General features: G+C 47.2%; 1 non-coding gene across 1 annotated transcript; it reads right to left on the bottom strand.

Moving 5' to 3' along the window:
- Nucleotides 1-14,777: 14,777 nt before the first annotated feature.
- Nucleotides 14,778-14,906, bottom strand: LOC127483086 (small nucleolar RNA SNORA51). The gene has a single exon (XR_007909052.1). It is a non-coding gene; the product is annotated as a small nucleolar RNA SNORA51 (small nucleolar RNA).
- Between the last annotated feature and the right edge of the window lie 1,426 nt (nucleotides 14,907-16,332).

Genomic DNA, 16,332 nt, shown 5'->3' with positions numbered 1-16,332 from the left:
TTTGTTGAACTTCTATAGAATCCAGCTATTCTTTGAAAGTTTAGAGATTCCAGCTAAGAAAGCTCATAAGCTAATAGTTTCCATTTCTGTGGTATCCATGCTCCAGGTGCTTCACCTGGACTTACCTGGCACACACTGATGCATCATTTTCCATGTGCTAAGCTCTGTTCTAGGCACTTCACATGCACTAATTCATTTGAGCCTCATAACAAACCCATGAGGGAGCGTCTGTTATTATCCACACCTTACAGATGAGGAAGTTGAGGCACAGAAAGGTTAAGTGACTTACCCAAGGTCACACAGCCAGTAAATTACAGAGACAAAATCCAAATTCAACCTGCCTGGCTTCAGAATTTATGCTCCTAATGAAGTTGCTACACTGTCTTTTTTAATCCTTTCAATCATTCAGTTAAATGAATGAAACTAAAATAGGTTCAATTCAGGTCTCTGTGGCTTCTCTGCTTCTGACCACATTCTGACCTAGGAGAATTCTGGAGACTCTTGCCTCCTGTTTACCCATATACACCTGCACACATTCATAAGAAGTGTACAATATTTTGGCTGGCGCCGGGGCTCACTAGGCTAATCCTGCGGCGCCGGCACTCCGGGTTCTAGTCCCGGTTGGGGCACCGGATTCTGTCCTGGTTGTTCCTCTTCCAGTCCATCTCTCTGCTGTAGCCTGGGAAGGCAGTGGAGGATGGCACAGGTGCTTGGGCCCTGCACCCGCATGGGAGACCAGGGAGAAGCACCTGGCTCCTGGCTTCGGAATGGCGCAGCGTGCTGGCCAGCTGTAGCAGCCATTTGGGGGATGAGCCAACGGAAGGAAGACCTTTCTCTCTGTCTCTCTCACTGTCTAACTCTGCCTGTCAAAAGAAAAAAAAAAAAAGAAGTGTACAATATTTCTCCTGAAGTTATTTTAGGAGAGTAGGAGCCCCAAATCTTCATAGACAAATTATTTTTGAAGTGATGCTCTAAGGCACACACTGGCAGGAACTGAATAAGCAAGTATAATGAGTTCAATTAATTAGGAGAGTGTGTTTCTTTTAAGATCACAAAATAATTCCTGTTTGAAGTGTGAGCTGGTAATTGGGAATACTGTAACTTAAGTGCTGAAGGGACTTGAATCCTATTATTCTAAGAAAGTATTTTTGGACCACGGACGAGTCTCTTCCAGCGTTGTTGGCAGGGAGAATAAATGAGTTAGCACCCTAAAACTGGGGCTGCTTTTCATGAATTTCTCTTTCTAAAATTTATTCTTATTTATAAAAAAGGGGACAAATGTCATGTGCTTCATGTATGCAGTTTTAAGAGCAGAATGATATTTCCCATTCTACCCAACTGAGCTGGGACTGTCCTAGGGTTAGCTCCGATGTCCCCCACAACAAGGAAACCCCTCAGTTGTGGGACAAGCGGGAAGACTGGTTGCCCTAAACTAAGGGCCAGTAAAAGTGACAATACTGGGGAGAAATTTCACATTGGATGACAAAGAGGAACTGAGGTACTGAGAGGTGAAGGTCAACCCAGGTGGAGGGAGAAACTTGAACAAGGGCCTAGAGGTGTGAAATGTGGCCCGGAGGGTGGCAAGGCCCCCTGCAAGACTAGTTTGGAGATGAGGGAGAAGTGGAGGGTGAAGTGGAGGAGACTGAGGTGGCTGCCAGATATGGAGCTGATGGAACCTGAAGTGGTTGGATAGTGCTTTCCCAGCCCCATTCCAAGCTAAGAAGTTTAGCCTCAAGGCTAAGGAGCAGCTCCCAGGACTAGGAGCACTTTTGTGGTGATGGTGGTCCATTTGGATCTTGGCTAACTGAAAAACAAAAGAAAAAAAAAAGCAAAAATTCTCTTGGCTTGCAGAATATTAACTCAGCGGTGCTCAAACATTTTAGTAATATATTCTCAAAAATAATTTGAAAACTATGTATCCCCGTGTATATTTTTAGCTTGACATTTAAAACTCTTATCATAAGTGTAATCACTGTAAAAGACATAATTTATGGTACATTATCAATATTAGCATCTTAAAGATTTATTCACTTATCTGAAAAACAGAATGAGAGAGAGAGAGAGAGATTTCATCTTCTGGTTCACTTCCCAAATGGTCTCAATGGGCAGGTCTGGGCCAGATCAAAGCCAAGCGCCAGGAGCTTCATCTGTGTCTCCCACATGGGTGTCAGGGGCCCAAATACTTGGGCCATCTTCCGCTGCTTTCCCAGGCATAATGTATAGGGAACTGGATTAAGAAATGGAGCAAGCCGGCGCCGTGGCTCAATAGGCTAATCCTCCACCTTGCGGCGCCGGCACACCGGGTTCTAGTCCCGGTCGGGGCGCCGGATTCTGTCCCGGTTGCCCCTCTTCCAGGCCAGCTCTCTGCTATGGCCAGGGAGTGCAGTGGAGGATGGCCCAGGTGCTTGGGCCCTGCACCCCATGGGAGACCAGGAAAAGCACCTGGCTCCTGGCTCCTGCCATCGGATCAGCGCGGTGCGCCGGCTGCAGCGGCGGCCATTGGAGGGTGAACCAACGGCAAAGGAAGACCTTTCTCTCTCTCTGTCTCTCTCTCACTGTCCACTCTGCCTGTCAAAAAAAAAAAAAAAAAAAAAAAAAAAAAAAAGAAATGGAGCAGCTGGGACTCAAACCAGTGATCAAATAGGATGCCAGTGTCATAGGTGGTGCTTAACCTGCTGCACCAAAACACCAGCCCAAAATATTAGCATTTTAAAATAAACTATCATATCACCATTTTAAATGAATCCAGTGGGATATAAATACCAAAGCAATTCAGTATCACTCTGAACCAATGCCCACTTACAGAATACATTAACAACCTTTTTTTCAGCAGGAAATTTTATATTGGCCCTTTTTTTTTTTCTCCTTTCACTTTTGTTTTGACTCTCTCCATAGGATTTCTTTTTTTCTTTTTAAAATATTTATTTATTTATTTGAAAGACAGAGCTAGAGAGAGGTCTTCCTTTTGCTGGTTCACTCCCCAAATGATTGCAACAGCTGGAGCTAGGCTGATCCAAAGCCAGGAACCAGGAGCTTCTTCTGGGTTTCCCATGTGGATGCAGTGGCCAAGATTTGGGCTATCTTCCACTGCTTTCCCAGGCCATAGTGGAGAGCTGGATCGGAAGTGGCTTAGCCAGGTCTTGAACCAGTGCCAACATGGGATGAGGGCACTGCAGGCAGCAGCTTTACACACTATGCCAAAGTGCTGGCCCCTCCAGAGGATTTTTTGCACTTGAAAATATTTTATTGATCACATTATCACACTTCTTGGTAACAAAATTATGTATCTAAATTGAAACTGAATTTAAAAAGTGTTGCTGTGACCATTACACTTTAATTATTTAAACATTTCTTCTGGATTGACTTATAATGACAATATAAGTGCACATGTGATCAAAACAACATAAATATATCACAAACTGGTAAGTAATATCAAAGAAAAAAGTTAAAATTTATTGTAAATAGATTTACTACAGTGACAGAAGACTAGTTTTAAAAATTGGCCCATGAATGCACGCAGAAAAAAAGTTTTTATTGCTAGAAGAGTCAGCATCCAGTTCCGATCATATTTTTTATTCGTTTATTTATACACATGTAAGTCTTGAAATAGATGATGGAAATGGAAGACATTTTATTATAAACAAATGTCACAAGCTTCCAAAGCCTCTTACATTATATGCCAAAAAAGTAATATAGTGATATAGTAAAAAGATAATTTTTGTGAGCTGTCAGATAGATGACAACAAAAAAATTTTGTTATCCAATGATTCACTTTCTCAACAGCAGCACAAATATATCAATTTCTCCCCAACAACACACACATCCACAGACATTCCTTTTTTGGTGCACCAGGGTACAATTCAGGATGGCTGAGACGGGTGCCTTTCCTTTGTAAAGAACGAGAGCTGTAGAATGATAGATAGGAAAGGAGACTCTGTGGGATATGAACCCGTATCAACCGTTTAGAAAAAAGAAATAAGAAGACTGGGGTGGGAGTTTGGCGAGTTTGTCACAGTGGCTTAAGTCACCGCTTGGGACACCCACAACCCATCTGAGTGCCTGGCCCAAGTCCCAGCTCCTCCACTTCTGATTCAGCTTCCAGATAATGTGCACTCTGGGAGGCAGCAGATGATGGCTTCAGTACCTCGATCTCTGCCACTCTTGTGGGAGACTCAGCTGGAATTTTGGGCTCCTGGCTTCAGCCTAGCCCAGCCCTAGCTGTTGTGCAAATTTGGGGAGTAATTAGTGGATGGAAGATCTCTTTATCTGCCTTTCAAATTAAAACAAAAATGAAATGAATTAAAATGTAAAAGAAAAGATAAGAAGGTTGAGAATTGACTCTTAGAACCATCTTGCCCTTGATCCCCTCAGAAAGACTTCCAGTGCCTCTAGGACTACAAGTGCCTCAGATAGAAGATCACTGCCCTAGGAGCTGTTACTGCTGCCTTGTGTGGGAATTAGCATAGGAATGCCTCCCTCCTAAATCCATAATGAGCTTCTAAGAAGGGAAATCCCCTTCTTGTGTCTTGGCATGCCGGCCTGGCTTTCACCTTGAAATGTTGGTCTTGGAAGGACTCCTTCAGCACCATGAGATTTTTCTCTCTGTATCATGATTCTCATTCTTTTTTTTTTTTTTTTTTTTTTGACAGGCAGAGTGGACAGTGAGAGAGAGAGACAGAGAAAGGTCTTCTTTGCCGTTGGTTCACCCTCCAATGGCCACCACGGCTGGCATGCTGCAGCCAGCGCACTGCGCTGATCCGATGGCAGGAGCCAGGTACTTCTCCTGGTCTCCTATGGGGTGCAGGGCCCAAGCACCTGGGCCATCCTCCACTGCACTCCCTGGCCACAGCAGAGAGCTGGCCTGGAAGAGGGGCAACCGGGACAGAATCCGGCACCCCGACCGGGACTAGAACCCGGTGTGCTGGCGCCGCAAGGCAATGATTCTCATTCAGTTCTACTTCTTAACCTGAGGCTTTCCCTTGGTTATAATTAGTAAGTTAAAAATACCAGAGAATTCTTTCCTATCTCTACCTTGATTCATAGGGGCTGAAAGATTCTAATGGAGTCATTCTCTTTCATGGTGAAGGGGTGGGGAACCGATTCTTATTTTGAACCTACAGAAAAGGTTATGAGAATGGACTCAGAAGTCTGAAATCTTTTTTAAGTATCTTATTATTATTATTATTTGAAAGGCAGAGTTACAGAGAGGGAGGGAGAGACAGAGAAAGAGATCATCTGCTGGTTCACTCCCCAAATGGACACAATGGTCAGGGCTGGGCCAGGCTGAAGCCAGAATCCAGGGGCTTCTTCTGGATCTCTCACATGGCTTCAGGGGCCCAAGCACTGGGGCCATCTTCTGCTGCTTTCCCAGGTGCACTGGCAGGGAGCTGAACAGGAAGTGGAGCAGCCAGGACTCACTCTGGTGCCTATAAGGACAGTAGCATTGAAGGTGGTAGCTTAACCCTTTACACCACAGCACCGACCCCAAGAAGTCTGATATCTTTCAAGCTTGGTACTTGACCTAATTTCTTCCAGTTCTGACTATGTACATTCCACCTTCACCCTGGGCCAAAGCTAGGAGCTGGGAACTCAATCCAAGTCTCCTATGTGAGTGGCAGGAACTCAGCTACCAGAGCCATCATCACTGCCTCTCAGGGTGTACATTAGGAGGAAGGTGGAATCTGAACCCAGAGCCAGGTGTTGAACTCAGATACTCCAATATGGGACTTGGGCATCCTGGAGTCTTACTCTCTGGGCCAAATGCTTACCCTTGTGGCATCTATACCCCAACTCTGTTAAGTCCTTTGTGGGCTGCTGCTTCAGAGCAAGGATGGGGAAGCATCAGTTCCCCAAGGTGGGATTCAGTAGCCAAAAGTCCTCAGAGAGTTGAGGTCAAGAGTCCCACCCATAACACCTGAGGGTGTATGGTTGGGCACTACATGAGTCTGCCACATGCCTTCTTCTTTGTTCCCCCAACATGTTTTACTCTACCCAACACCCTTTCCTGATGTTTTATTTCTTTGCTTCTTGTCCTAGTACTTATTCCTGTCTTTGCCCTTTGTCTTTCCCTGAATGCTAATTTTTCCTTCTTCTACCTCTTAAACAGGAATGAACTGGAAGGTGGAACTGCGATCCTTCATCCTATGTTTTTTGTTTTTTTACAGCCTTGTTTTTTTCCCCTCATCCTTATGATCTCAGCTCCTGCTCTCATGTAGATCACTCCCCATGTGTTGAATATAATTATGTCCAGTGACTTAGCAGTTGAGATCAAGATTTATTTAAAGGTCTTCAGAAAAAAAAAAGACTTTGGTTACCTTTTATAACTCAACAGACTGAAAAATCTATAAATGTCTGCTGGGAGTCATTCAGGAATTACACTTCCCGCTGACAGTGTGAAAAGCAGGCTCAATATATGACTCAACTTGTAATCAATGGAGCGTTATGCTTCAAGGAAATGGCCAAGTCTCAGACCAATTTAGAATTTGTCACTAAATCTAGTCTGACTCTCGTCCAGAAAGAAGTGTAGCCCCTTACTCGCAAGGCCAGAGCTCTTGGGGATCTTGGCCTATTTCCTAGGCAGAGGCATCGTTAACAATGCTTGCTCTCAAGAAAAGCAGCATGATGTATGCCCTCACCTCAAACCTGTGTATGCGTGTGTGTGCATGTGTGTGTGCGCTGGGGGGTGGGGTGTGGAACTGTGAATAGAGAAATGTGGGGAGGTGGAGTTGGTGTCCAAAGGCAGGGCACAGGGAAAGCTGTGCAGGCAGGGCCTGGGCTCTGGCTCCTTCCATCCTGCTGACTCTTCAGGAGTGGTGGGGGAAGAGTTTTAGGCTTTTAGAATGTGCTCTGTCTTCTATAACCATCATTGACGCACTTCCTTTGACCTCTGTCTTTGACTCACCCTGAAGAATGGGACACTGAAAGTTCTCCTGGACACTCTCAGTGCATGGGAGTGGCTCGACATGAAGTCCCAGGGTTTCTGATTTCTGATTTTTAAAACATATGACCTGTTGCCGGCACCGCGGCTCACTAGGCTAATCCTCCGCCTTGCGGCGCCGGCACACCGGGTTCTAGTCCCAGTCGGGGCACTGGATTCTGTCCCGGTTGCCCCTCTTCCAGGCCAGCTCTCTGCTGTGGCCAGGGAGTACAGTGGAGGATGGTCCAAGTGCTTGGACCCTGCACCCCATGGGAGACCAGGATAAGTACCTGGCTCCTGCCTTCAGATCAGCACAGTGCGCCGGCCGCAGAGCGCCGGCTGCTGCGGCCATTGGAGGGTGAACCAACAGCAAAGGAAGACCTTTCTCTCTGTCTCTTTCTCTCACTGTCCACTCTGCCTGTCCAAAAAAAAAAAAAAAAAAAAAAAACAAACCCTGCTTAAAAATTTTTTTCCTTCCAGAAGCTTAAAGATGTTCTGTTTGTTGACAGGATTCTCAAACTCCTCTAAGATTTATGCCTTGATGTTGGCTTACTATAGAGTCTTTTTTTTTTTTTTTAAGATTTATTTATTTGAAAGCCAGAGTTACGGAGAAGCAAAGGCAGAGCAGAGAGAGAGAGAGAGATTTCTTCTACCCGTTGGTTCTCTGTTCTCTCCCCAAATTGTCACAACAGCCAGAGCTATGCCGATCCAAAGCCAGGAGTCATGAGTTTCTCCTGGGTCTCCCATGTGGGTGCAGGGGCCCAAGGACTTGGACCTTCTTCCACTGCTTTCCCAGGCCATAACAGAGAGCTGGATCAGATGTGGAGCAGCCCGGACTCGAACTGGCGTCCATACTGGATGCCAGCACTGCAGGCGGCTGCTTTACCCTCCACGCCACAGCGCCAGGTGCTGGGTATTCTGTAAGCCCTTTCCGTCTGCAAACTGGGAAAGCGTACCAAATGATTTTGAGCATGATTTCCTTCCCTATATTTTATCCCCCCCCCAAAGATTTATTTATTATAATTTCAAAGTCTAAGTTACAGAAAGGGAGAAAGAGAGATTTTCCATCCGCTGATTCACTCCCCAAATGGCTGCCACCGCCGGGGAAGGGCCAAGCCAAAGCCAGGCTTTTTCCAGGTTTCCCATGTGGATGGCAGGGACCCAAGCACTTGGGGCATCCTCTACTGTTTTCCCAGGCCATTAGCAGGGAGCTGGATTGGAAGCAGAGCAGCCAGGAACAAACGGGCTCCCATATGGGATGCTGGCACTGCAGGCAGCAGGCTTACTTGCTATGCCACCATGCTGGCCACCCCCCTGTTTTCTTTGCTCCCTGCTTCTGGACTCCTTATTTGATGTTGAATTTTCTGAACAGGTTTTCTAATTTTTTTCCTTGTCCTTTTAGTTCCTCTCTTCCCTCTTCTTATCCTTTTGCTTCATGTTAGAGACTCTCTTAACCTTTTCACTGTTTCTGAAATTTTTTTCTTATTATGTTTTAAACATTTTTAAAATTTGTATATTTTATTATTTATTTGAGAGGCAGGGAGAGACAGAAAGACAGACAGGCATGGAGAGAAAGATAGAGTTCCCATGTGTTGGCTCATTTGCCAAATTCCTATAACAGCCAGAAATGGGTCTGGCTGAAGCTGGGAGTTGAGAACTCTATCCAGGTCTTGCACATGCGTGACAGGGGCTCACCTGCTGCCTCCCAGGTGCACATTAAGCAGGAAGCTGGAATCGGGAGTAGAGCCAGGACTTGAACCCAGCCACTCTGTGTCCTCTGGGTATTCCTTTTTATAACACATCATTTTTCTCTTATATTCATGTAATATCAATGTCCCTACAGATTTTGGTGATTTTAAAGAATTTTTTTTCCACCCTGGCTAGTCTGTTTCCTCACAGTTATCTTTGTTGGTCTGATTTTGTCTCTAAGACTTTCCTCAGATGTGTGGTGACCTTTGGCCTTTTCTCATATTTAAGGATCAGGCATGATAAGCCGATTGGAATCTCTAAGAGCATGGATTGGGACTTATCAACTGTGGATTTCTCTGCAGTGGGCTGGCAGAACCAATCAGCTGGCAAATCCTCATGTCAGAATTTCAGTCTTCTCTTGACTTTGTCCAAATGCTCAGAGAACTCGTTCATCTCCTGAACACACAGGCCTGGCTGCCAGGGTTCTGAGAGCTGGGAGGGAGAAGAGGACTGGTGAATAGCATAATTCTCCAGATTTCCGTCTGCACTCCCTCTCCTCGGTTGTGCCTGACGCCTCCCAGTGCGGAAACTCCAGGCTTTTCTTCTACACAGAACACTCCTTTCCACATAGGAAGCCAGGCCGCCAGTCTCCAGTGGGAACTGATAGTTTCCCTGCGGCGCGAATTGCAAAGGGCATCTGGGGATCCACGGCTGCTGAACAGAACTTCCAATCAATCTTTTTTATCTTCTTTTTATTTTTTTTAAAGATTTATTTATTTATTTATTGAAAGACAGAGTCACAGAGAGAGGTAGAGACAGAGAGGTCTTCCATCTGCTGGTTCACTCCCCCACTGGCCGCAATGGCCAGTGCTGGGCCTATCTGAAGCCAGGAGCCACGAGCTTCTCCCAGGTCTCCCACAAGGGTAGAGGGTTCAAGCACTTGGGCCATCTTCTACTGCTTTCCCAGGCCACAGCAGAGAGCTGGATGGGAAGTGGAGCAACTGGGACATGAACTGGTGTCCATATCGGATTCTGGTACCACAGGTGTAGGCTTAGTCTACTATACAACTGTACCGGCCCCTTATTTATTTATTTATTTATTTAAAGTTAGAGTTACAGCAAGAGAGAGAGTGAGCAATATTTATCTACCATCTGCAAGTTCTCTCCTCAGATGGCTGCAATAGCTAGGGCTGGGCCAGGCCAAATTTAGGAGCCAGGAGCTTCATCCAAGTTTCCCACTTGGGTAACAGGGTCCCAAGCACTTGGGCTATTTTCTGCTGCTTTCCCAGACCATTGGCTGGAGCTAGATCAGAAGTGAAGCAGGGGCCAGCGTTGTAGAGCAGCGGGTTAAAGCCCTGGTCTGCAGTGCCAGCATCCCATATGGGCACCAGTTCGAGTCCCAGCTGCTCCTCTTTCAATCCCGCTCTCTGCTATGGTCTGGGAAAGCAGTAGAAGATGGCTCAAGTCCTTGGGCCCCTGCACCCATGTGGGGGACCCGGAAGAAGCTCCTGGCTCCTGGCCTGGGATCAGCTCAGCTTTGGCCATTGCGGTCATTTGGGGAATGAACCAGCAGATGGAAGACCTCTCTCTTTCTCTCTCTCTGGCTCCGCCTCTCTCTGTAACTCTATCTTTCAAATAAATAAAATAAATCTTAAAAAAAGAAAAAAGAAGTGGAGCAGCTGGGAAATGAACAGGTGCCTATTATGAGATGCCAGTGTCACAGGCTATAGTCTTAGTCCCTCACCACTGCCCCACTCCAGAGGTGCCTGGTGCTGCCAATTCCTAAGACTTTGGGTTTTGCTTGGTAAATCAAGTTGCTTCTTATTTTTCACTAACTTAGGATTCAGCTTACCAGAATCTGCTAAACTAGTTTACCACTTGTCCAGACATTTTCTAACTTCTGAGATTCAGGTGTTATTTTCTCTTTGTTCTTGTGGGTTAATGTCTTAGAAGAAAATCCTTTCTTTGTTGTTTTTAGAGAGATTTTGAGAGACAGTGAGGGTTAATCCACATTTCCATTTGTCATCTTAATTTAGGTGTCCTGGAGCAAAGCCTTGAATGTTCCACCCTGGCCACACCCTCCTCTTGGAAATACTAGATCAGGGAGAGGCCTGGTCCCTGGAGGAGTTCAGAAGAAGGGAATCCTGTAAACCCAGAACGTATAACCTTCCCTTACCCATAGAGGTTGGGGATTCCTGTAGTTAAGTCCACACTAACTCCTGAGGCCATGTATCTGCCTGCTGAGGCCCACTGGACCCTGTAGAAGAGGGTCAGAACTGATAAGAGGAGTCTTTGCTTAGCCAGATTTTCCTCAGGGTCCCAAATCTTCTCCCAGGCCCATCTAGGCACTCCCTTGTAAAAATCCAGTTTTAACAAACAGGAGAAGGGAGAAACACAGACAATAGAATCTTTGAATGTTGTATCTACAGACTGTCTTGCTCATCCTGCGCCTGATTGAACACTCTGTGAATGTTTATAAAAAACAGACTACTCCAATTTCAGTCATCTGAATACCTCATTAGCATATACCTTGACCAAGCAGGTGAACTTCTTCCTTTAGAAACACTTATAGGGGGGCTGGCGCTGTGGCGCAGCAGGTTAGTGCCCTGGCCTGAAGCGCTGGCATCCCATATGGGTACCGGTTTGAGACCTGGCTGCTCCACTTCTTCTTTTTTTTTTTTTTTGACAGGCAGAGTGGACAGTGAGAGAAAGAGACAGAGAGAGAAAGGTCTTCCTTTGCCGTTGGTTCACTCTCCAATGGCCGCCGCTGCAGCCGGCGCACCGTGCTGATCCTATGGCAGGAGCCAGGAGCCAGGTGCTTTTCCTGGTCTCCCATGGGGCCCAAGCACCTGGGCCATCCTCCACTGCACTCCCTGGCCATAGCAGAGAGCTGGCCTGGAAGAGGGGCAACCGGGATAGAATCCGGCGCCCCGACCGGGACTAGAACCCGGTGTGCCGGCGCCGCAAGGTGGAGGATTAGCCTATTGAGCCACGGCGCCGGCCGCTGCTCCACTTCTGATCTAGCTCTCTGCTATGGCCTGGGAAAGCAGTAGAAGATGGCCCATGTCCTTGGGCCCCTGCACCTGTGTGGGAGACCTGGAGGAAGCTCCTGGCTCTTGGCTTCAGATCGGTACAGCTCCGGCTGTTGCACCCAATTGGGGAGTGAACCATCAGATGGAAGACCTCTCTCTCTGCTTCTCCTCTCTCTGTGTAACTCTGACTTTCAAATAAATAAATAAACAACACATATAGGGACCGGAGCTGTGGCACAGTAGGTTAATCCTCTGCCTGCAGCACTGGCATCCCATATGGGTGCCAGTTCTAGTCCCAGCTGTCCCTCTTCCAATCCAAAAGCAGGAGAAGATGGTCCAGGTACTTGGGTTCCTGCACCCACATGGGAGACTGGGAAGAAGCACCTGGCTCCAGGCTTTGCATCAGAGCAGCTCTGGCCATTTTGGCCATTTGGAGAGTGAACCAACAGACAGAAGACCTTTCTCTCTGTCTCTCTCACTGTCTGTAACTCTACTTCTTGTAGTGGAATGAGAAGGCCATGCCAAGATGGCCGCTGGCAAGCTAGCATCAGTTACTCAGGAATGGCTTCAGAACCCACCTAGCAAAGAAGCCTGCCTGGCAACAGGCAGTGATTGGTTACAGCATAAACTGCCCCTTGACCGGATTGACTGCCTCAGCTATATAAGTTGCTGCACCAACTGAAATAAATGAGTCTGCTAGCTGCTTGCCTCTAGTCTGCTTTCACCCAACTCCCGGTGTCTGTGTTGTGACTCCGCACCTCTGGCCCCCACTGTGCTCCTCCTCTTAGAACAAATCCATAGCAACAACCTCTCAAATAAATAAATAAAATCTTAAAAAAAAAAATGCCCTGCATATAAACCCCTGCCACGCACACGCTGGTTCACTCCCTCCAAATACCTACAATGGCTGAGACTAGGCAAACATTGAACCTGGCAATTGGGAAACTCCATCTGGGACTTCACATGGGTGGCAGGAACCTAATCACTTGAGCCGTCACCCCTGCCTCCCAGGATTTGTAGTAACGGGAAGCTGGAGGTGAGATATAAATCCCAAACCAGGCAGTCCTGACCAGTAACCCTTTCGGGGCCCCTCCCTCCCAGCTATTGGGAGCTTTCTATGCCTCTTTCAATAAACTTCCTTTACTTTGCTCACTCTTCCTTGTCTGTGTGCCTTGTTTCTCCATGGACATGAGACAATGAAACTTGCAGGGAAGAGGAGCTGCTACACAAGGAGCTGCAACACAAGGAGCTGTGCTATTACATAAGAATCTGGTGAAAAGAAGAATCTGCCACATGTCCTGGGGCCGAGACACAGACCCCAGCAATTGGAGTGTAGACTCCTCCTGCTAGTTCTCCTGCAAAAGCAATATCTGATCACCCTCAGTATCTGATCAGGTTCCTCGTTCTCCACACACACACCCCCGCCCCAGGTAACGTCTGATCAGCAAGAATCCTGGTGGATTGGTTTAGCCAGAATCTCCCCTACCCCTAATGTTTACTCTTAGTAATCATCCATCCACTCACCCCTGCCCTGCTCCTTGGCTATAAATTTTCACTTGTCCACATACTATATCCAGAGTTAAGTCCAATCTTTCTCTAGCACTCACTGCAAAAGCCCATTGCAGGGGTCCCTATACCTATTGCAATGGTACTGAATAAAGTCTGTCTTACTATGCTTTAGTGAGTATCATTGCATGATTTAGTTTTAACAGGAGCTATCTCAAGATCTTGTGCTCCATGTTACTGATCACTTCAAAGTCTCCTGCATACACAGCTCCTCTTCCTTAACTTCTCAGGAACTCCTGAGCTCAGTCTAAATGTGTGTCTCCTGGGGATCTTTATTATTCTTTACTGATAATTTATTTTTCATGAACTGTTAAAAATGAAGTCAATTCTTTAGAAAACCTTAGAATGTTGGAGGTAAAAACAGATTAAAGAACACCAAGTTTTGGCTGGCACCGTGGCTCACTATGCTAATCCTCCACCTGCGGTGCCGGCACCCCAGGTTCTAGTCCCTGTTGGGGTGCTGGATTCTGTCCCGGCTGCTCCTCTTCCAGTCCAGCTCTCTGCTGTGGCCTGGGAGGGCCGTGGAGGATGGCCCAGGTCCTTGGGCCCTGCACCCACATGAGAGACCAGGAGGAAGCGCTCCTGGCTTCAGATCAGCGCAGCGCCAGCCGTTAGCAGCCGCTTGCGGGGGTGAACTAACTGAAGGAAGACCTTTCTCTCTGTCTCTCTCTCACTGTCTAACTCTTTAAAACTTTAAAACTTGAGCCAGAGATGGCCGGCGCCGCGGCTCACTAGGCTAATCCTCCGCCTTGCAGCCCTGGCACACCGTGTTCTAGCCCGGTCGGGGCGCCGGATTCTGTCCCGGTTGCCCCCTCTTCCAGGCCAGCTCTCTGCTGTGGCCAGGGAGTGCAGCGGCGGATGGCCCAAGTACTTGGGCCCTGCACCCCATGGGAGACCAGGAGAAGTACCTGGCTCCTGCCATCGGATCAGCGCAGTGCGCCGGCCGCAGCGCGCCGGCCGCGGCGGCCATTGGAGGGTGAACCACCGGCAAAGGAAGACCTTTCTCTCTGTCTCTCTCTCTCACTGTCCACTCTGCCTGTCAAAAAAATAAAATAAAATAAAAAAACTTGAGGCAGAGATAGACAGATATAAACACATGCTGGTTCACTCCCCCCAAATACCTACAATAGCTGAGAATAGGCAAATGTTGAACCTGGCAACTGGGAAACTCCATCTGGGTCTTCTGAACCTAATCACTTGAGCCATCACCCCTGCCTCCCAGTGTCTGTAGTAACCAGAAGCTGGAGGTCAGATAGAGCCCGGCATTGAACACAGGAACTCTGATGTGGGATGCAGGTGTCTTAATGACCAGGCCAAATGCTGGTTTCTAACTCTAGCATTTTAGAATTGATTAGCTGGTGGGTTCAGAGGGGTTAATGGTCAAGGTCACACAACTGCCATTCAGTAGCGCTAACAATAGAACTCAGACCTTCCCTGTTAGTCCAGAGTCTGTGCCCAACACCACCTGCTGTGTGGGCATGCTGCCAGTCTGCCTGTCCGCTCTCTTTAAAGATCATTAAAATGGTTCATAAACCACCTTATGACTGAAGCAGAATTCATTCTATTTTTTTCCCTTGTGTCTCCCCATTCACAATACAGACCAGTCCCAGGGCCTGGGCCGAGGTGTATATGGGGTAGCTTTACTCTGCCTCTTTCTGTACAGTCAGATTAAGAACACAGCCTGTAGTGAGCACCAGGAGACTGAGTTCACTCTATTTTTATGTTTATTATTACTTATAATACTAAAAACTCAGCGTGAACAATCACATCTTGAATTTTAAGATGAAAAATCTTTGAGGGTTGACGGAGATGGGAAGTTCCACTGAATGTATAAAATTCAGGGGCAGGCTGGCTGCTGGCTGTTCTTGCTTGCAGAGACTGCAGAGGAGTGATGAAGTGAAGGCGCAGAGGGACAAAGATAGGAAGCCAGGGTGGATCACCCGTGCCCTGGTAACTCCTTTCTCACAGCACGTGACCGTTCCTCATCACTTGCTTTTTGTTTGTAATGTTCACAGTCTCATCTGAACAGGAGGTTCCCAGGAGAGAGGTAGATTTCTGCATACCAAGTGCAGTCATTGGAATCTTACTTATAAAGCAATTTCCCAGAGCAAGTGTCAGGAGCCAGAAAGGACCCTGATGGGGAAGCACAGGCTACGGGGAAACCTTGCCAAGATTAACTTCTTTCTGTCTTGTGCTCTCCCTCTCTCAGCATTCTGTTCAATAAATGCTTGTTGAGCAATAAGTCACATCAGATCTGGTAGAAGTCAGAAGTGGTGGACACCTGCTGCTTCTCAGCTCTCAATAGACAGTTCTCCCTTCCTTGATAATTACAGCTAATATTGATTCCCTTGATCCCATGCTTCAGGGAACCCCAATGCTTCTCTTTTTCTGCTTTTGACAGGGGACATTGGGGCCAACATTGTGGCATAGTGTCTGCATTGTGGCACTGTCTGCAGTGCCAGCATACAATATGAGTGCTGGTTCAAGTCCTGACTGCTCCACTTCCAATCCAGTTCCCTGCTAATGTGCCTGGGAAAGCAGCTGAATATGGCCCAAGTGCTTGGGTCCCTGCACCCATGTGGAGACCTGGATAAAGCTCCTGGCTCTTGGCTTTGGCCTGGCCCTACCCTGGCCATTGCAGCAAATCCAGGAGTGAATTAGTGGATAGAAGACCTCTCTCTGTCTCTCCTCTCTATCTCTAACTCTGTCTTTCAATTAAATTTTAAAAAGTCTTTTTTTTTTTTTTTTTTTTTTTTTTGGACAGGCAGAGTCAGACAGAGAGAGAGACAGAAAGGTCTTCCTTTTTCCGTTGGTTCACCCCCCAAATGGTTGCTATGGCCGGCGCGCAACACTGATCCGAAGCCAGCAGCCAGGTGCTTCCTCCTGGTCTCCCATGTGGGTGCAGGGCCCAAGGATCTGGGCCATCCTCCACTGCCCTCCCAGGCCACAGCAGAGAGCTGGCCTGGAAGAGGAGCAACCGGGACAGAATCTGGCATCCCAACTGGGACTAGAACCCAGTGTGCCGGTGCTGCAGGTGGAGGATTAGCCAAGTGAGCCATGGCACCAGCCTTAAAAAGTATTTTTTTTTTTTTAAAGACAGAAATGAGATACTGGGGTGTGTGTGTGTGT

Source organism: Oryctolagus cuniculus, chromosome 4, assembly GCF_051225735.1.
Source record: "Oryctolagus cuniculus isolate XC-2025 breed Fujian yellow rabbit chromosome 4, ASM5122573v1, whole genome shotgun sequence".
Classification (NCBI taxonomy): Eukaryota; Metazoa; Chordata; class Mammalia; order Lagomorpha; family Leporidae; genus Oryctolagus; species Oryctolagus cuniculus.
The sequence above is the reverse complement of the archived record's forward strand: the minus strand, read 5'-3'. Positions and strand labels throughout refer to the sequence as shown.